This window comes from Chiloscyllium plagiosum, unplaced genomic scaffold, assembly GCF_037043375.1.
Source record: "Chiloscyllium plagiosum isolate Xiang-an unplaced genomic scaffold, Cpla_swu_hap1 HiC_scaffold_21, whole genome shotgun sequence".
In the NCBI taxonomy this organism is placed as follows: domain Eukaryota; kingdom Metazoa; phylum Chordata; class Chondrichthyes; order Orectolobiformes; family Hemiscylliidae; genus Chiloscyllium; species Chiloscyllium plagiosum.
Genome location: NW_028270159.1, coordinates 27,937,273 through 27,956,680, shown reverse-complemented (window position 1 = coordinate 27,956,680; position 19,408 = coordinate 27,937,273). Strand labels below are relative to the sequence as shown.

Below are 19,408 nucleotides of genomic sequence, written 5' to 3'. Positions count from 1 at the left end.
TTACTTCAGTTGCATGACACGTCAAAAGAACAAAGGAGATTTTTCTTGAATGTCCAGGTCTTACATGCATTGCTACTGGCAAAGCTGGTCTGTCTGTTGAATTCATATCAGCTGTTCGGATAATGTCTTTCAAGTGTTTGTTATCAATTGACTTCAATGCAGCCAAAGGCAGCACAGACTTGTTACATTTTTTCTAAGGGCCTGCTGCCGCAGTGAAAAAATCTCTTCCAAAATTACTCTCCCCTTGTACATCAGGACGATGCTTTGGCTGTAATGTTTTACTTTTGTGATATGTCCAATTCATCTGATACTCTACATTTCATTGAATGTAAACAAGTAAACAATCATTGATGAAAATTAAAAATAAAGCTGAATGTTTTATTTGGTTATCTTTGGTTATCTCAAATACTTAATGAGCTCAGCATGGATTTCAACAGAAACAGATTGTAAAACTCATTCACCAAGGATAGTATCTTGTTCCTCATTTGTTTTTTGAGTAATGGAATGCAAAATATTTTTTCAGAATCCTGACTATAAATTTCATATAGTTCTAAAGTTAATAATAAAGCTTTAAGTTGTGCTTTATCTTAAAACTGTCGAAATGGTTTATGGTTAATTTGCTATCAATTAAATGTTTGCAAGATAATCTTACTCAATTTCCTCTTTTTCAAGTTTGAGACTTCCGAAAACTGCTATGTCAATCAGATTACCTTGACCAAGAGGAACTTTGCCTTCTTTTACATCTCTCTCTCTGTTCTCTGGTTATTGTTTTCTTTTTCCTGATACAAACTAGTCTTATTGCTGCTTCATATGCTCTTCAAATTACGTTTCAGGCAGGAGGATGCCATCTTTTTTTTTGCTGAAGCCACCTCATTATTTCTTCCTTGGAAATCTTATGTTTTGAACCAATGTTCCTTCCTTTTCATCTTTTGAAATGCTGAAACCAGGCTGTCCCATGACCACATAGAAATCCAGACCGTAAATTTCATTATCAGGATCATACCTGATGCCCAGATCCATGTCCTCCTGAATCCCAAAGCCAATGCTTCCAGTGATGCAGAAGTTACACTTCCTCAGTTCATATTCCCGAATCTTTAGACCTTTCTCCAGAATTTCCTCAGTCTCGGCTCCTTGGATTGCGCAATGAACAGCAATCTTCTCTCTTCATTTGATACCAAATGATTACACAGTACAGTAAGCTTTGGAAGACCCTGGGATCTGGTCAGTGAGTTGCTCCAACACTTTAGCAGCTCTGGTGAGTCTGTCACCACTTTCACCCAGGCAGCTTTTTGAACATAGCTTCCTAATGTGGAGTTCATGTGTAAGATCTTCCTTCTTTTCACCTGCCATTCCCACAGTAGCTTGACAGTAAAGGTTTCAGCTGAATTTTCAGCCTTGTGTCAGTGCTTCTTCCTTTAGAACTAGGATGAAAATTTGTGATATTTATTACTATTAGATCCAATGTAGGAATTCCACTACTTCATTCTAGCAACACGCCAAACAGTTTCTTAACGGGATTACATGCCTTGGGCTGAAGCTTACATCTTTAGGCTAAGTCTAAGTTGTGTCAGGTTTTTTGGAGGGTTTTCCGCTGCATGACCAAGTGAATTCTCTCACTGTATGTTACCAACTCGCCGCATTAATTACCTACCCACTCCACGGCATGTGTCACGTTGGATTCCAGTACCATCTTACCATTCGCCATTCCCAGAGCAACTAACCACTCAACAGATATTTGCCCAAACAGCACCATCCCTCATGCCATACTATTTGTAAAAGGCTGCTGTGACCTCAGGTTAGCACTGGTATTCTGAAGTTGCTTTAGTATTGATGGCTACAATCTGAAGATGAAATGGAAGATGGCACCACAATTCTCCAAATATTTCTTATTCATGCCATTATCCAAATGTCTTTTAAACATTGTAACTGGACCCATATCCACCACTTCCTATGGAAGTTCATTCCACACATGAACCACTCTTTGTGTAAAATAATTGCCCTCATGTCTTTTTTAAATCTTTCTTTTCTCACTTAAAAATATCCCCCCTAGTCTTGAAATTCACACTCCCCAGGGAAAATAAACATCTGCCAATTCATCTTATCAATACCCCTCATTATTTTATAAATCTCCATTAGGCCACCTCTCAACCTCCTACGCTCCATTGAAAAAAGTCTCAGTCTATCTAGCCTCTCCTTGTAACTCAAACCTTCTATTCCTAGCAACATTCTGGCGAATTTCTTCTGAACCTTCTCTAGTTTAACAGTATCCTTCCTATAACAGGGAGACCAGAACTGGTCACAGTACTCCAGAAGATGCCTCACCAAGGTCCTGTATAATCTCAACTTAGCATCCCAACTCCTTTACTCAAAGGTCTGAGTAATGAATAATTATAACAATAATAATAATAACAACAACAACAATAATCATGTATCCATCCAGATGCCTTTTAAATGTTGTAAATGTACCAGTTTCCACCACTTCCTCTGGCAGCTCGTTCCATATATACATCATCTTCTGTGTGAGAAAGTAACCCCTAGGTCCTTTTTAAATCTTTGCCCTCTCACCTTAAACCTCTGACCGCTAAGCTTTGGACTCTCCTATTGTGGGAAAATACCTTGGCTATTCATCCTATCTACACTCCTCATGATTTTATAAACTTTTATTAGGTCACCCCCTCACCCTCTGATGCTCCAGGGAACAAAGCTCTAGTTCAAACCCTCCAGTTCTGGCAACATCCTTGTAAATCTTTGCTGCACCTTCTCAAGTTTAACGACATCCTTCATATCCTAGTTGTCTTGCTAACAATCTTGAAATTGTGATCCGAGATATTGAGATACCAACCAGTGGAAACAGAATACAGAGGAACCTCGATTATCTGAAGGACACTGGTGGGGAGGATTTCATTTGGTTAATTGAATTCTGGGTAATCGACTGCTGGATAACATAGTTTAACCAAGCATCGGGACCTTACGATCTTGCCGGTTAATCCGATATTCGGATAATTGAATGCCGGATAATCGAGGTTCCTCTGTACCCTTCTTTACCCTGTCAAAATTATCCATAATTTTGAACACCTCAAAAAGGTTACCTCTTGATCTTCTCTGCTCCATGGAGAATAAGCCCAACCTCTCTAGCCCTTCCTTCAAGCTAAAATCCTTCATTATTGGTATCATTTCAGTAAGCCACCTTTCAAATCTGGGGCTTTAAAATCCTTGGAGTAGATTGAATATATTGAAATAGATTTCAGAGCTAGTTTGTTCTTTTCTTGCCCTTGTTACCATTGTGCCCTTTTATTTTGTGTTCTCTATTCCTTTATTTTTCACTGTTGTGTTTAATGTGTTTATTTGTCAAATTAAGAAATACAGACCTGTCGTATCAAATTATACAGTTATGCAGTTATACAGAGCCTTGTTGAGGCCACACGTTGTGTATTGTGCACAGTTTCGGTTCCCTAGACTGAGGAGGGACATCTTTGCTACTAAGAGAGTCCAGCGAAGGTTCACCAGACTGATTCTCGAGATAGCAGGACTGATATAATAGGAAAGGTTGGGTCAACTGGGTTTGCACTCACTGGAATTTAGAGGAATGAGGGGGTTCTCATAGAAACATATAAACCCCTGATGGGACTGGACAGATTGGATGTGGGAATGATGTTCCTGATGTCAGGCAAGTCCAGAACTAGGGGTCACACTCTAAGAATAAGGGATAAGCCATTTAGGACTGAGATGAGGAAGAATTTCTTCACTCAGAGTCGTGAACCTGTGGAATTCTCTCCCATAGAAAGCTGTTGGAGCCTGTTCATTAAATATATTCGAGGGAGCTGAACATGGCCTTTGTGGCTAAAGGGATCAAGGGGCATGGAGAGAGGGTGGGAATGAGATACTGAGATTGCATGATCAACCATGATCATATTGAATGATGGTGCATGTTCAAGGGGCCAAATAGCCGAAGGCCCTGCACCTATTTTCTATGTTTCTGTGTTTCAGCCACTAGAGGGTACTTGCACCAAATAAGCGAAATAATATCACATGGGCTTCCCTGAGATTTCACACTGAATTGGGGAGATAAAATGGCAGAACCAAACATCCCTTACAAAGAGATAAGCTTGCTTTGTTCACAAAATCAGTTTTTGATACTTAGATAGCTACATATTTTTAACAGGAATGCTCTGCATTTAAATTGAAATTAGCCTCTGATGTTTAAATTCACTTTTAAATCTGTAAAAAGCCTTTTAACTGCTATATCTTAATTTTTAAATCAGGAAGCCATCTGATAGGTTTTTAAAAGAAAGAGATACAAGACTTTTGGCCAGAAAGAACTTACATTTTAAATAGAAGAAAGTCCAGACTGCCTCCTGGCTTCTAATTAGCAGATCTGTACTCATCAAAAATATAAACACTCCAAATGCATTCACATACAGAACTCTCTAATCTTCAATGAGAATTCCAGGAAGATGGTATCATTTGTAATCTGCAATGCCCTCACAATCTACCAAAGGTGCAGTGATGGGATTGTTCCCGTCAGTGGGATATATAAACCCGCTAACCTTGCAGGACACCTTCCCACTGTGTCCCTTCTTGCAGCTCTTGTCTCTCAGGTGCCCTGTAGACTAAGGACAGTGTCTGTGCTTTTGGCTGCATGTGAGAGAGAGACAGCAATGGCATTTCCATAATGGCATTCCTCTTGCTCCAGTTCTTGCTCTGTTTGAATGGCCTGGCCGAGTATCCTAAAGGAGAAAGGCACAACAGGACAACTGTAGTGAGGACAGGCAGGGAAAGCAAAAGCTGCCTGCCTGCTTACACACTTGCAGCTTGTGAGTCAGGGACTATTGTGACAGGAGCAGGGTGTGGGACATGAGAAGGGCCAGGAGGAAGGAGGATATAGTCTTCTTCAAGGCTGGCAGCTCTGCTACTGGTGACAGCCTCCCCATTGATAGCAACCACCTTCTTCTCTGCAGCTGTGCTGCCATCTGCAGCTTAGTTAATGTGGCCCCTATAAGTTTCAGACTCATGTTCAATAGAGAGTATGGTGTCAGTGCAAGTTGTGCAATCTGTTGGGATGATGTGTTCAACATGGTTCAATAGCTGGCAAAGTATGCAAGATAAGAGATGTAGCTATGAGGTTTGCAGCAGTGCTAAAGTCAAACGGTGAGGTGAAGCTATGAATATTAGACATGAGTAGTGATTAATAAAGATTGTTAATAAGTAGGCGAATAAGTGTGTATTGAGCTTTGGTGAAACTAATCATGCATTTGGAGGTGGAAGCAGTTTTAGCAACAACCATTGATTTCTTCTGTTAGATCATTGAATATTTCTGCAGCATTGGGTCCAGTCCTCAGGGCTTGACTCCTGGGATAGAGCCATGGCTATCTGGTCCCATGGTCTTTGCCAAATTTGCCTTGAAGGATTATAGGCCCCTTATAGATAGAACACACCTGTCCTCCTCACCACTCTTTCACCAAGCTGTCCTGGGCAGCTCTCTGGCATGTTATGCCCTAATATTTATTCAGACCCTCTTCAACAACCATATCAAGAGTCTGCTCCAGCTACATTGGATAGTACAGAAACCTAGCTCCCCTATTAAACCACGCAAACACTCAACAGTGGATTCTGCCTCTCCCTATATCTGTAAACTAATCCAGCATTACAATGTTCTGCGGTACCTGCTCTGCTTTCATTCAGCTTTTTCAAATATTTCGATTTAACTGCTGTACAACTGACTCAATCTGGAACTAAGTCATTACCAGTTAAGCAATCAGATACAGTTACTTGAAATCTTTGTTACAAAGCTTAAAATGTAACTAATGATTTCTCTTCCCAAATTTGTATATATGTAGGTAAACATATATGGATTTTCATTTTATCACCCAAAAACAAAACTAAAAGCTATTGGTTGTTCAATTTATACCACAGATATCCCCTACACCACAAAACATTCTCAGTAGTTTATTCTGTTGAAAGAGATTGTGAATACACTATTCAGCAAACAATTAAGTCAGATAGAAATCAATTACTAAATAGTTAAAAATCACACCACAACACCAGGTTATGGTCCAACATGTTTAATTGGAAGCACTAGCTTCCAATTAAACCTGTTGGACTCTAAGCTGGTGTTGTGTGATTTTTAACTTTGTACAGACCAGCATCTCCAAATCATAATTATTAAATAGTTAGCAAAAAATGATGTAAAAATAGTACCACTTAATAATTGTGCATCTAATGCAGCATGTTAAAGTTTATATATTCAACACGTCGGAGGCTGAGGGGTGACCTAATAGAGGTTTATAAAATCACGAGAGGCAATAGTTAAGGTGAATAGACAAGGTCTTTTCCCTGGGATGGGGGAATCCAGAACTAGAGGGCATAGGTTTAAGGTGAGAGGTGAAAAATTTAAAAGGGATCTGAGGGGCAACTTTTTCACGCAGAGGGTGGTGTGTGTATGGAATGAGCTGCCAGAGGAAGTGGTGGAGGCTGGTCCAAATACAAAATTTCAGAGGCATCTGGATGGGTATATGAATAGGAAGGGTTTACAGGGAAATGGGCAAGTGCTGGCAAATGGAACCAGATTAGGTTGGGATACCGGGTCGGCATGGACAAGTTGGACTGAAGAGTCTGTTTCTATGCTGTACGTCTCAATGACTATGACTTTATGACATCCAGTCATATAAAATAAAGTTGAATTCTTAACTGAATACAAACTTACATTCTGATTGTACTACTTAAAAATGTATTTACATTAATTGGACATATACAAAATATTCCACTTTGTGTTAAACCATGATATAAAACTAAACAAATACATCAATGTGACAAGTGGAATTAAGAAGGAAAGGTTGTTACCATGCCCATTTGTATAAATATCAAATCACAGTTGTTTCAGGGATGTTGGCCAAATACAGAACAACCTCAGTTATCTGAACATCAATTATCTGAATTTTGGATTATCTGACCAAGATCTCAAGGTCCTGTAAAAACGTTACACCAAGGAAGTGTTGCCAACATTGGTGCGATGATTGCGATTGGGAAATCGGAATGCATCAGCAAGGAGGATGTGAGTTGACTGCAACAGCATATGGGATTTTAAATGGTCGAGTGGTTATGGAGTGGGGCGGGAGGGTGTGGTTGGAAGGATGGTCAGAAGAGCTTTTCAGTAATCAAATAAGATTGCAAAGACATGGATAGGATTTCAGCTAGTCTGAAATGGTGAGAGTGTTGTCAGAATTGCGATGAGAATTTTGAAGGCTGGCGAATGAAATGAAATCAGGATGAGTGAGGAGTTTGTATTGGGTGATGAAATGGCTGGTTTTGGTATTTCCAGTGTTTTAATTGCAGAAAATTATGGCCAAGCAAAATTGCCAAAAATATCCACCTTTATTAAGTTGTAACTAATTTTAAGCTAGTAAGTATTTAAAATTAAAAATTACTTCCACGTTAGACGTAATTATTTTGACTTTTATACCTGCTGTGAGGCATAAAGTTGCGTCTAAAGATATATTCGTCCAAGATTGATAAAATTGCTGCCAACAATATATCTTTAATAGATGCCTTATTTGAAGTGTACACCAAGCTGTGATTGGAGCAGTGGAGCAAAGAAACACAAGTACCTCAAGCAAAAGTAACTATATATTTTCTTCAACAAATAACAACCGACCTCCACCTCAATGCATCTTATTTATACAAAAAGTGATTTTATTTGTAAAATATGAATTTTTAAGCAATATCCAGTGTACACATTTTATCGATCGAATGAAATAAAAACTCTGTAAACGTGCCTTTTTACGCAATTATGTTCATTATGGCTTTCTTTGCTTACGGTCAGATCAGTTATCCAAACAATCAGTTATCCTAACAAAACACTCCCCGCCCATCTTGTTTGGATAATCAAGATTATTCTGTACTTGAACTGGGGAGAAATTATGAGCTAACATTTGCCATAATATATTCAACCAGAAGAGGGCATGAGGCACCATGAAGCCGTGCTTTTGCGTCCTAACATTGACAAAGGACAATAATCAAACCTTTTTCTATCTCTTTTTTCCTTTTGTTAACTGTTTTTAATTCCCTAGTCTCTTATTCTAGATTTGAAGCCTGAAAGAATGCAGGTTTCTTGAGATGTTCAACATTAGCGTGACTCAGAGATGAAACTTATTTGCTGGTTAATTCCAAACTGTGTTCCACTGATAGGCTATAATTATCTGATACCGTCAAGGGCAAAATAATCCTATGACTAATGCATTAGCTGAAATTGAGAAAGCTGACAAATACACCTTCCCTGTTTGTGTAGTGTCAGACACGCAGGATAATTTAAATGAAGACATTTTAAATATTAAGGGATTTACAATTTTATGTAAAATTTATTTAACTTGTTACCTATTCCAAAATCTATCTTTTGATTTTGACAATTTCTCATAGTAAAAAATAGAAATTAAGAAATTTTTGTTAATAGTGGTTATTCCAGTGGATCTACAGTCTGAGACTTTATTTAGCAGAGCAAGACATTATTAACATCTATTCCACGATATCACAAAGTCTTAAAGATGCTAACATACAAAACGAGATCAGTTAGCAAAGGCTGCATAATGAACTACTGGTTCAATAATTTGCTGGTTGTGATCTACCTGGTGACAAGAAAATCTTTCAAATTTTGAACTTTATTCATTTTGATGAAGTTTTATGCATGTCAGTAAGAAATTGTTTTTTCTCTCATTCTGATAGAGCTGACTGAAGGCATTCCATTTACTTGTGAGCTGAAAATCACAGTGAAAAATAATTCCATGAGTTATTTTATTGCAGGTGGCATATTCTTCAGTTAATTGGGTTAAGATTTTTGATCCAGGATTAATATTGGCTTCCAGTGTTGCTTGGTTACTTGTATTCATCTGACGCTATTTCCCAAATGTATTAATATAGGGAATTCCAGTTAATACCTGACATCATTAAGATGTTCACAGAATAGATGTGAGTTGCTAGGATATACTCAATGCTGGAATTTCTGTAGCTAAAAGCCTTGGACAAATATTAAACAGCCAACCTGAATATGATGTGATGTAGTTAAAATGACATGCAGGCTGCTATGATGCTGTATTACAAACATTGACAGCTACAATGCTATGTATGTTTCCAGAATGCCTCAAGTGTTCAATTTGATTGATGAACTCTGTAACACACCCTATCATGTAGCCACACTGTGAGCTATGAAATTACTCGAGGTGGTCCACTCTTGATGAATCTGCTGAAGTCCCAGCTCAACACTGTCACCAGAGATAATAAAGTGGAAAAAGCAAACTGCAGCCAACTAATCACATTCAAAAACCAGTCCTTACTTTCAGCTTTGCCTCAAGAAGGAAGTTGCAAGAACTTGGCATTGTAAGTGGGATCCTATTAGGCATTTAGAAGACTTGAATGGAGTATTCAGAAGGAAGAATGTACTGAAATGAGAGCTGAAACTTCCCATTTTGAAGTTAAGGTATAGCAGTGAGCATCTTAGTTAGCGTCATTTCCATCATTGTCCAGGGTGAGATCTTAGATGAAAATGTCCTTCACAGCTCATCTATGGAAGGAGATATTGTAAATCTTCTTCCATGAATCACCTCTGATTGTAAGTTCCTGCCATCACTGGATCTTCTGGGTTTGAAGGTTCTGATATACAATGATTGATATACATTTGTATTAAAAGCTTAATAGGGTTCTTTCCAAAGGCTTGTGTTAGGCATTAAAGGAATAGAACAGAGCAACAACTGCATCTCCTTTCCCTTTGCAGAACAATTTGGCATTTTACATCCAGAACATTCTTTGTCATTGAATATGACAACCTATTGCATTTTGCCATTCTGAACTCAGCATTAAGTTACTAAGTTTAAAAACTTAAAGTGAGACAGGATCTAGTGCGATACTGAAGGAAACAGAAATGGACTGAAGTTCAAATGTGCTACCAGAGAAATGAGACAACTTAAATGCCAGTCTATGTGAAGATGTTTATGGAAGTTTTAGTCAGTGGGAAGGAAAGTTGAGCAAAGTGAATATCGTCCATTCAATTTTTTAAATTTAAAATTAGCTTGGCATGAAGAACAATACAGTAAAAGCAGGTAACTGGTAATAAATCAATCAATCAGCATAAAAACCTCATACTTGTTTTTAAGTTTCTCTGTAGCCTCACCTCTGTTACCACCAGAAATAGCGTGGGAATCAATGAATCTTTTTCTGGGAGACAGGCAGTGACTGGTGGTGTATCACAGGGATCAGTGCTTGGGCCACAACTGTTCATTATATTATGTGAAGGACTTGGATGAGGGAACCAGATGTTAGATTTCCAAGATTGCTGATGCCACAAAATCAGGTGGGATTGTGAGGAGGATGCAAAGAAGCTTTAGAGGGCTTAAACACATTGAATATGTGGGCAAATACATGGCAGATACACTATAACATGAATAAATGTGAAGTTATGTACATCGGTGTGAAAACTAGAAAGGCAGAGTATTATTTAAGGGTGATATATTGACAAGTGTGGATATCCAAAGGGATCTGGTGTCCTTGCACACCAGTCAATAAAAGTAAACAGCTAGGTGCAGCAAGCAATTAGGAAGACAAGTGGTATATTGAATTTCATTGCAAGAGATTTGAGTTCAAGAAGTAGGAATGTCTTACTGCAATTAAACAGGGCCTTGGTGAGACCTTACCTGGAGTATTTTGTGCAGTTTTGATCTCGCTGTATAAGAGAGATGTATTTCCCATAGTGGGAACCTAGTTAAAGTTCACTGGGCTGAATCCAGGATTGTGACACTATCATATGAGGAAAGATTGGTTCAACTTTAGGAGGATGAGAGTGATCTGATTGAAATGTGTAAAATTCTAACAGGGCTGGACAGACCAAATTATGGGGCATGTTTCTCTCTGCTTGGAAAGTCTAGAACCAAGGGGCACAGTCTCAACATATGAGGTAGGCCATTTAGAACTGAGATGAGGAAACAGTTCTTCTATTGGAGGATGGTCAATCTGTGAATTTCATTACCACAAGAGGCTGAGAAGGTCAGATCACTGGGTATATTCAAGAAAGAAATAGAGAAATGTTTAGATATTAAAGGCATCAAGGGGTATGGAGAGAAAGTAGGAATGTGGTGTTGAAGTGGGGAATCAGCCATGATCATAGTGAGTAATGGAACAGAGTTAAAGGGCTGAATGGCCTTCTCCTGCTCCTAAATTTCATGTTGCTATAAGGATATCCAGACCCACAACCCTCTGAGCTACCTACAGTCATCTAATTTTAGCCCCTTGAGTATCTTCAATTCTAATCACTCCAGCATTGGTGCTGTGCCTTCATAGCCTGGCTCACAGCTCCTGAAGCCCCTCCTTAAATCTCTCTGCCTTCCAATCACTCTCTCCTCTGAAATACAGATGGCTGTTGTCATATATTGGAAAGGAGTTAGTTGACCTATGTAAAGAACTGTTAGAATATCTTTATTTTACACTGTCCCTTCAGCTAATGCCCATGTGCTAATCTAATCTAAAGAAGGTGGCACAGTGGCTCAGTGGTTAGCACTGCTGCCTCACAGTGCCAGGGACCTGGATTCAATTTCTGCCTCGGGCAACTGTCTGTGTGAAGCTTGCATATTCTCCCCATGTCTGTGTGAGTTTCCTCTGGGCGCTTCAGTTTCCTCCCACAATCCAAAGATGTGCAGGTTAGGTGAATTGGCCATGTTAAATTGTCCATAGTGTTAGGTGCATTAGTCAGGGGTAAATGTAGGGGAATGAGTCTGGATGGGTTGATCTTCAGAGGGTTGGTGTGGACTTGTTAGGTCAAAGGGCCTGTTTCCACACTGTAGGAAATCTAATCTAAGTCCAGTCAAAATCCTGTGTTAACAATAGCTATTGTCAACAATTGAACTTTCAATGCCATAGGTATGGGTGAACTTTATTGTTTTTAAGATATGGGTATCCATTATATTCCAATGCTGAAGCTGCACAACTGCAGAATAACTTTTCTTTAATTTTGATGTTTACTTTGAAAGCAAAGCAGCATCAAGATTTCTTCTGTTACTGTGACAAGCAGGGAAGTATGGACACACACTCGAGAAACATGTATACAGTTTCACCATTTCGAGCAGTGCACAGAGTAAATTGTCCTAGTGTTTGACACGCAGGAAGTAAACAGATAAATCTAAGAAAAAGGTGTTATATCCCTTTTGTATTTTGCTTGCCTTCCCTTTGCCTGATAGAATGGATCAGTGATGGAAGCATCTACAATGCTTCTGTCAGTGCTCTTATAGCCTCCAGCTAGTACTAGATCACTGCATGTTCCCACAGACTCAGTTAGATGTTGAACTTGACTCAATGTTGTGTTCAACAACTTTCCAAGATCAGCACCTCATTTTCTATCATAGAGAAGTAAGCCAAATGTAACTGTCAGCATTATCTGAGCCATGAACAAATAATCCCACACAGCATTAACTAGCCGAGAATGCACAGCAGTAACCTCAGACCATTTGAAGTGCATTCATTCTGTTCTGAGATAGGTCACACGAACCCAAGGTTAGATGGATTGGATGTGTGTGTGCGTGTGTATGTGTGTGTGTGATGTTAGTAGCCCTGGTCCAATCCAATCCTTGCCCATTCCATTGCTGAGGTATTGTATTTTAGAGCCCATGATTTTGGACCTGTTTTAGGAGAAGGTGTTTTCATTGCACCTCAGAGAAGGCATGGGAAAAGCCTAGTCTGGAATTGGAAGTTTTCTGACATGTATGTTAAAAAACATCACATATCAGAGTATAGTGGTGTTTGGTACATTAAATATGTATTTAACACAATAATTAAAGATCATTTTCTTTCAGAAAAGGTAACTAACTGTTAAGTTGAGCAGCATTATAAAAGTATTCAGATGTGTGTGGGAATTTCATCCATTGGGTAAAGAGTTTTTCTGCAGTCAAGAAAATTGAGATTAACATTCCAACGTGTTATCTTGTGCCTGTGAATTAATCTTTCATTTGGTTGAAAGGTCAGTCATCTGTTCAGAAGCTGCTTTTATCCTGTCCATTTCCAGATAATCATTCTGAGAATTATATAGAATCATAGAGTCATAGAGATGTACAGCATGGAAACAGACCCTTCGGTCCAACCCGTCCATGCCGACCAGATATCCCAACCCAATCTAGCCTCACCTGCCAGCACCCGGCCCATATCCCTCCAAACCCTTCCTATTCACATACCCATCCAAATGCCTTTTAAATGTTGCAATAGTACCAGCCTCCACCACATCCTCTGGCAGCTCATTCCATACACATACCACCCTCTGCATGAAAAAGTTGCCCCTTAGGTCTCTTTTATATCTTTCCCCTCTCATCCTAAACCTATGCCCTCTAGGTCTGGACTCCCCGACCCCAGGGAAAAGACTTTGTCTATTTACCCTATCCATGCCCCTCATAATTTTGTAAACCTCTATAAGGTCACCCCTCAGCCTCTGACGCTCCAGGGAAAACAGTCCCAGCTTGTTCAGCCGCTCCCTGTAGATTAGATCCTCCAACCCTGGCAACATCCTTGTAAATCTTTTCTGAACCCTTTCAAGTTTCACAACATCTTTCTGATAGGAAGGAGACCAGAATTGCACACAATATTCCAACAGTGGCCTAACCAATGTCCTGTACAGCCGCAACATGACCTCCCAACTCCTGTATTCAATACTCTAACCAATAAAAGGAAAGCATTCCAAACACCTTCTTCACTATCCTATCTACCTGCGACTCTACTTTCAAGGAGCTATGAACCTGCACTCCAAGGTCTCTTTGTTCAGCAACACTCCCGAGGACCTTACCATTAAGTGTATAAGCCCTGCTAAGATTTGCTTTCCCAAAATGCAGCACTTCGCATTTATCTGAATTAAACTCCATCTGCCACTTCTCAGCCCATTGGCCCATCTGGTCCAGATCCTGTTGTAATCTGAGGTAACCCTCTTCGCTGTCCACTACACCTCCAATTTTGGTGTCATCTGCAAACTTACTAACTGTACCTCTTATGCTCGCATCCAAATCATTTATGTAAAAGACAAAAAGTAGAGGGCCCAGCACCGATCCTTGTGGCACTCCACTCGTCACAGACCTCCAGTCTGAAAAACAACCCTCCACCACCACCCTCTGTCTTCTACCTTTGAGCCAGTTCTGTATCCAAATGGCTAGTTCTCCCTGTACTCCATGAGATCTAACCTTGCTAATCAGTCTCCCATGAGGAAACTTGTCGAACGCCTTACTGAAGTCCATATAGATCACATCTACTGCTCTGCCCTCATCAATCCTCTTTGTTACTTCCTCAAAAAACTCAATCAAGTTTGTGAGACATGATTTCCCACGCACAAAACCATATTGACTATCCCTAATCATTCCTTGCCTTTCCAAATACATGTACATCCTGTCCCTCAGGATTCCCTCCAACAACTTGCCCACCACCGACATCAGGCTCACTGGTCTATAGTTCCCTGGCTTGTCCTTACCACCCTTCTTAAACAGTGGCATCTCGTTTGCCAACCTCCAGTCTTCCGGTACCTCACCTGTGACTATCGATGATACAACTATCTCAGCAAGAGGCCCAGCAATCACTTCTCTAGCTTCCCACAGAGTTCTCGGGTCCACCTGATCAAGTCCTGGGGATTCATCCACCTTTAACCGTTTCAAGACATCTAGCACTTCCTCCTCTGTAATCTGGACATTTTGCAAGATGTCACCATCTATTTCCGTACAGTCTATATCTTCCATATCCTTTTCCACAGTAAATACTGATGCAAAATATTCATTTAGTATCTCCCCCATTTTCTGTGGCTCCTCACAAAGGCCGCCTTGCTGATCTTTGAGGGGCCCTATTCTCTCCCTAGTTACCCTTTTGTCCTTAATATATTTGTAAAAACCATTTGGATTCTCCTTAATTCTATTTGCCAAAGCTATCTCATGTCCCTGTTTTGCCTTCCTGATTTCCCTCTTAAGTATACTCCTACTTTCTTTATACTCTTCTAAGGATTCACTTGATCTATCCTGACTGTACCTGACATATGCTTCCTTATTTTTCTTAACCCAACCCTCAATTTCTTCAGTCATCCAGCATTCCCTATACCTACCAGCCTTCCCTTTCACCCTGACAGGAATATACTTTGTCTAGATTCTCGTTATCTCATTTCTGAAGGCTTCCCATTTTCCAGCCGTCCCTTTACCTGTGAACATCTGCTTCCAATCAGCTTTTGAAAGTCCTTGCCTAATACCGTCAAAATTGGCCTTTCTCCAATTTAGAACTTCAACTTTTAGATCCGGTCTATCCTTTTCCATCACTATTTTAAAACGAATAGAATTATGTTCGCTGGCCCCAAAGTGCTCCCCCACTGAAACCTCAGTCACCTGCCATGCCTTATTTTCCAAGAGTAGGTCAAGTTTTGCACCTTCTCTAGTAGGTACATTCACATGCTGAATCAGAAAATTGTCTTGTACACACTTAAGAAATCCTCTCCATCTAAACCTTTAACACTATGGCAGTCCCAGTCGATGTTTGGAAAGTTAAAATCCCCTACCATAACTACCCTATTATTCTTACAGATAGCTGAGATCTCCTTAAAAGTTTGTTTCTCAATTTCCCTCTGACTATTGGGGGGTCTATAATACAATCCCAATAAGGTGATCATCCCTTTCTTATTTCTCAGTTCTACTCAAATAACTTCCCTGGATGTATTTCCGGGAATATCCTCCCTCAGCGCAGCTGTAATACTATCTCTTATCAAAAAAGACACTCCCCCTCCTGTCTTGCCTCCCTTTCTATCCTTCCTGTAGCATTTGTATGTTGGAACATTCAGCTGCCTGTCCTGCCCATCCCAGAGCCATGTTTCTGTAATTGCTATGATATCCCAGTCCCATGTTCCTAACCATGCCATGAGTTCATCTGCCTTCCCTGTTCGGCCCCTTGCATTGAAATAAATGCAGTTTAATTTATTAGTCCTACCTTATCCCTGCCTGCCCTGACTGTTTAACTCACTTCTGTTCTCAGCTGTACCCATCTCAGATCGATCTCTTTCCTCACTATCTCCCTGGGTCCCATCCCCCTCACCTTACAAGTTTAAATCCTCCCAAGCAGTTCTAGCAAATTTCCCTGCCAGTATACTAGTCCCCTTCCAATTTAGGTGCAATCTGTCCTTCTTGTACAGGTCACTTCGACCCCAAAAGACAATCCAATGATCCAAAAATGTGAATCTTTCTCCCATACACCAGCTCCTCAGCCATGCATTCATCTGCTCTATCCTCCTATTCCTGCCCTCACTAGCTTGTAGCACTGGGAGTAATCCAGATATTACTACCCTTGAGGACCTCCTTTTTAAATTTCTCCCTTACTCTCTGAAATCTCCCTTCAGAGTCTCAACCTTTTCCCATCCAATGTCGTTGGTTCCAATGTGGACAATGACCTCCTGCCGGCCCCTCTCCCCTGTGAGAACATTCTGCACCCTCTCTGAGACATCCTTGATCCTGGCACCAGGGAAACAACACACCATTCTGCCTTTTCTTTGCTGGCCACAGAAACCTCTGTCTGTACCTCTGACTACAGAATCCCCAAACACAATTGATCTCTTGGAAGCCGATGTACCCCTCGTTGCATTAGAGCCAGTCTCAATACCAGAAACTTGGCTGTTCGTGCTACGCTTCCTTGAGAATCCATCACCCCCTACATTTTCCAAAACAGCATACCTGTTTGAAACGGGTATATCCACAAAAGGCTCCTGCATTAGCTGCCTACCTGTCTTACCCTTCCTGGAGTTAACCCATCTATGTGACTGTATCTGAGACTTTCCCCCCTTCCTATAACTGCCATCCATCACATACTGTAGCTGTTGCAAATTCCTCATCGCTTCTATCTGTCTCTCCAACCGATCCACTCGATCTGATAAGATTCGCATCCAACAGCATTTATGGCAGATATAATCCGCAGTAACCCTTAAACTCTCTTTAAACTCCCACATCTGACAAGAAGTACATATCACTGCAAAGGCCATTTTTGCTCCTTCACAATCTACAGACCCAGAAAATAACACCGTCTTATTCCTCGACAAACACTGCCCCAGGTTAAATTATTAGCTATGGCCTATATTTTAAGTTTAATCAAGAGACTTATCTCCAAAAACATATAATCAAGAAAAAATCCACTCTACTCACTACTGCAGCCTTTCTCTTGGACAGACTTAAAACAACAATTAACTTATCTGATTCTGTGCTGTGAACTTCGCCCAACAGTTCCTCCAAGATTAGTTGTGAATCTCACTGTTTGTTAATTTTCCCAGATGCACTCCGATGTCCAGCGATACACGAATTCAAACAGCAAAGGCGGTAACTGTGCAGGTGTTTTTTCTCTCTCTCTCTCTCTCTCTCTCTCTCTCTGTCTCTGCCTCCTGCACTGTCCTCACCATGTGCTTCCTTTGTCTGCTCTTCTCCCTTTTAAACTGCTGTTGTTTTAATTTTTTTTTTCAAAGTTCCAAAACAATGCAACAGCATATAACACAGTAATTGCTGCTCCTGGAATTCGAGGAAATCACCTCCAACACCTAAAATACCTCAAAAAAAGGAGCAGCTCTTACAGCCAGAAATTTTTCTCATCCTCCATCTTGGATTACCCAGAATCGTTTAGGAGAAAGTGTTAGACATCAGAATCGACAGTGTGGTGCTGGAAAAGCACAGCAGGACAGGCAGCATTTGAGGAGCAGGAGAATCGACGTTTCAGGCAAAAGCCCTTTATCAGGAATCCTTATATAACTTACAATGGTTATCAAATCATTGTTCTAATATTCTGAATTAAACTATTCTGCCCAAACAGTATGAATCTGGTCTGGCATAAAAACCTTTGTCCTGAATGCAGTTCAAATTAACTACAAATCCAAAATTAGAACTTCTGTGTTTGAAAGTGCAACTCCATACTTTACAAATATGATGTAGCGATGATTAATCTAATTGGTTGATGGTGATGCCCAATATCAACATCTGAATGTTTAAATAATTTGTTAATTTGTTATCTTAATAGAGACATCCCTGTTTAAATAACGGCTGAAGAAATTCACTCATTAATCTTGCTAAGAGCAATTTGACCTCATATTTTAAATGTATTCTGATGTTTATTGCAGTTTAATGAAAGCCTTAGAGTGGATTTTTAATGAGTTGTCACATGCTGGCCAGCTATCTACATTTTAAAGGCAACATTTCAATTAATATGAATGTTTTAACCAGTAGTAACTAATCAGATCAGTGGGAGTGTGCTGTCAATACAAGTCTGAGGCCTGGAGACAGTCAGAAATATTGTCCTCTGAAGCTAGATGTCTGCAACATTCAAAACCACAGTACATATCAAAAACAATAAAAATAAATGACCTGATTATTTAAAATGCAAAATTCAAATGAAATTAATTTACATGTTTATCACATTCTTACATTTACAGCACAGCTAGTATTGGATTTCTGAATTCCAATTAGTTTACAACATAGATGCTAACTATGACACAAGATGCTGTTAATAATGATAGCTGAATATCACACTATGAATCCTTGTTACTATACAATTACTCTTGTTACTATATTAACACCACATAATTTTCTAACAATTAACTAGGACCATGAAAATGTTGAAAATGATTTTAATCTGATGTCAGTGGGTTAGGTTTCTTCTTCTGTCTGACCATATAATCACGGTGTAAAATGACTATCATAGACCTAGCAGTAGACTATAATTTGACTTTGTCTGCTGCTAGATGTAAAGGCAAATGGAAAAGAAATCAAATGAAATTCACTTCAGGCCACTGTAATCCAAATCAGAGTGTTGTAAATGGGATACAGATTTAAAGGACACTAGTTCAGCCTGTCCTCATTCAGCTCAGATTCAAACCATGAATGAACAATTAAAGTCACTTGTTTTTGATGATCTAATAAGTAACCAGTCACCCTGATTATGAAAGTAGGGATTTAAGGCAAGTTGATGCAAAGTACTAAACTGTCTTCTGTTCTTTGTTCTTTGTCTGTTCCTTGTGTGAGAAATTCTGATGGACAGTTTAGGCTTATTTCCCCTATTAATTCAATTCTTTAGGCAGGTTTTTAAATGGATATGCATCACTCCCTCCCAACACATGCAAGATCCCGTTCAATATGGAAATTACTGCCTTATGGCAATTGTAATGTTAACACACTCATTAATACAAGATCCATAGATATGTTAAATGCAGCTATAGCAGACATTTCGATATCTGAAATGTCTTTCTTAAATGGACCATTGGAAACTGCTCAACAAAGACTAAGCAACCTGCCCCACAAAAAAATCATCTAACCAGCTCCTTCTCATCCTCCCCTCTGGTCTCCGAACAGGACTGAACTGCAGACCTAACTCTGAGCGGAACATTGTCCATCATCAAATTCCAACAGTG

General features: G+C 39.7%; 1 pseudogene; it reads right to left on the bottom strand.

Moving 5' to 3' along the window:
• Window positions 1–822: 822 nt before the first annotated feature.
• LOC148146114 (large ribosomal subunit protein uL5 pseudogene) lies at window positions 823–1,410 on the bottom strand (annotated as a pseudogene).
• Between the last annotated feature and the right edge of the window lie 17,998 nt (window positions 1,411–19,408).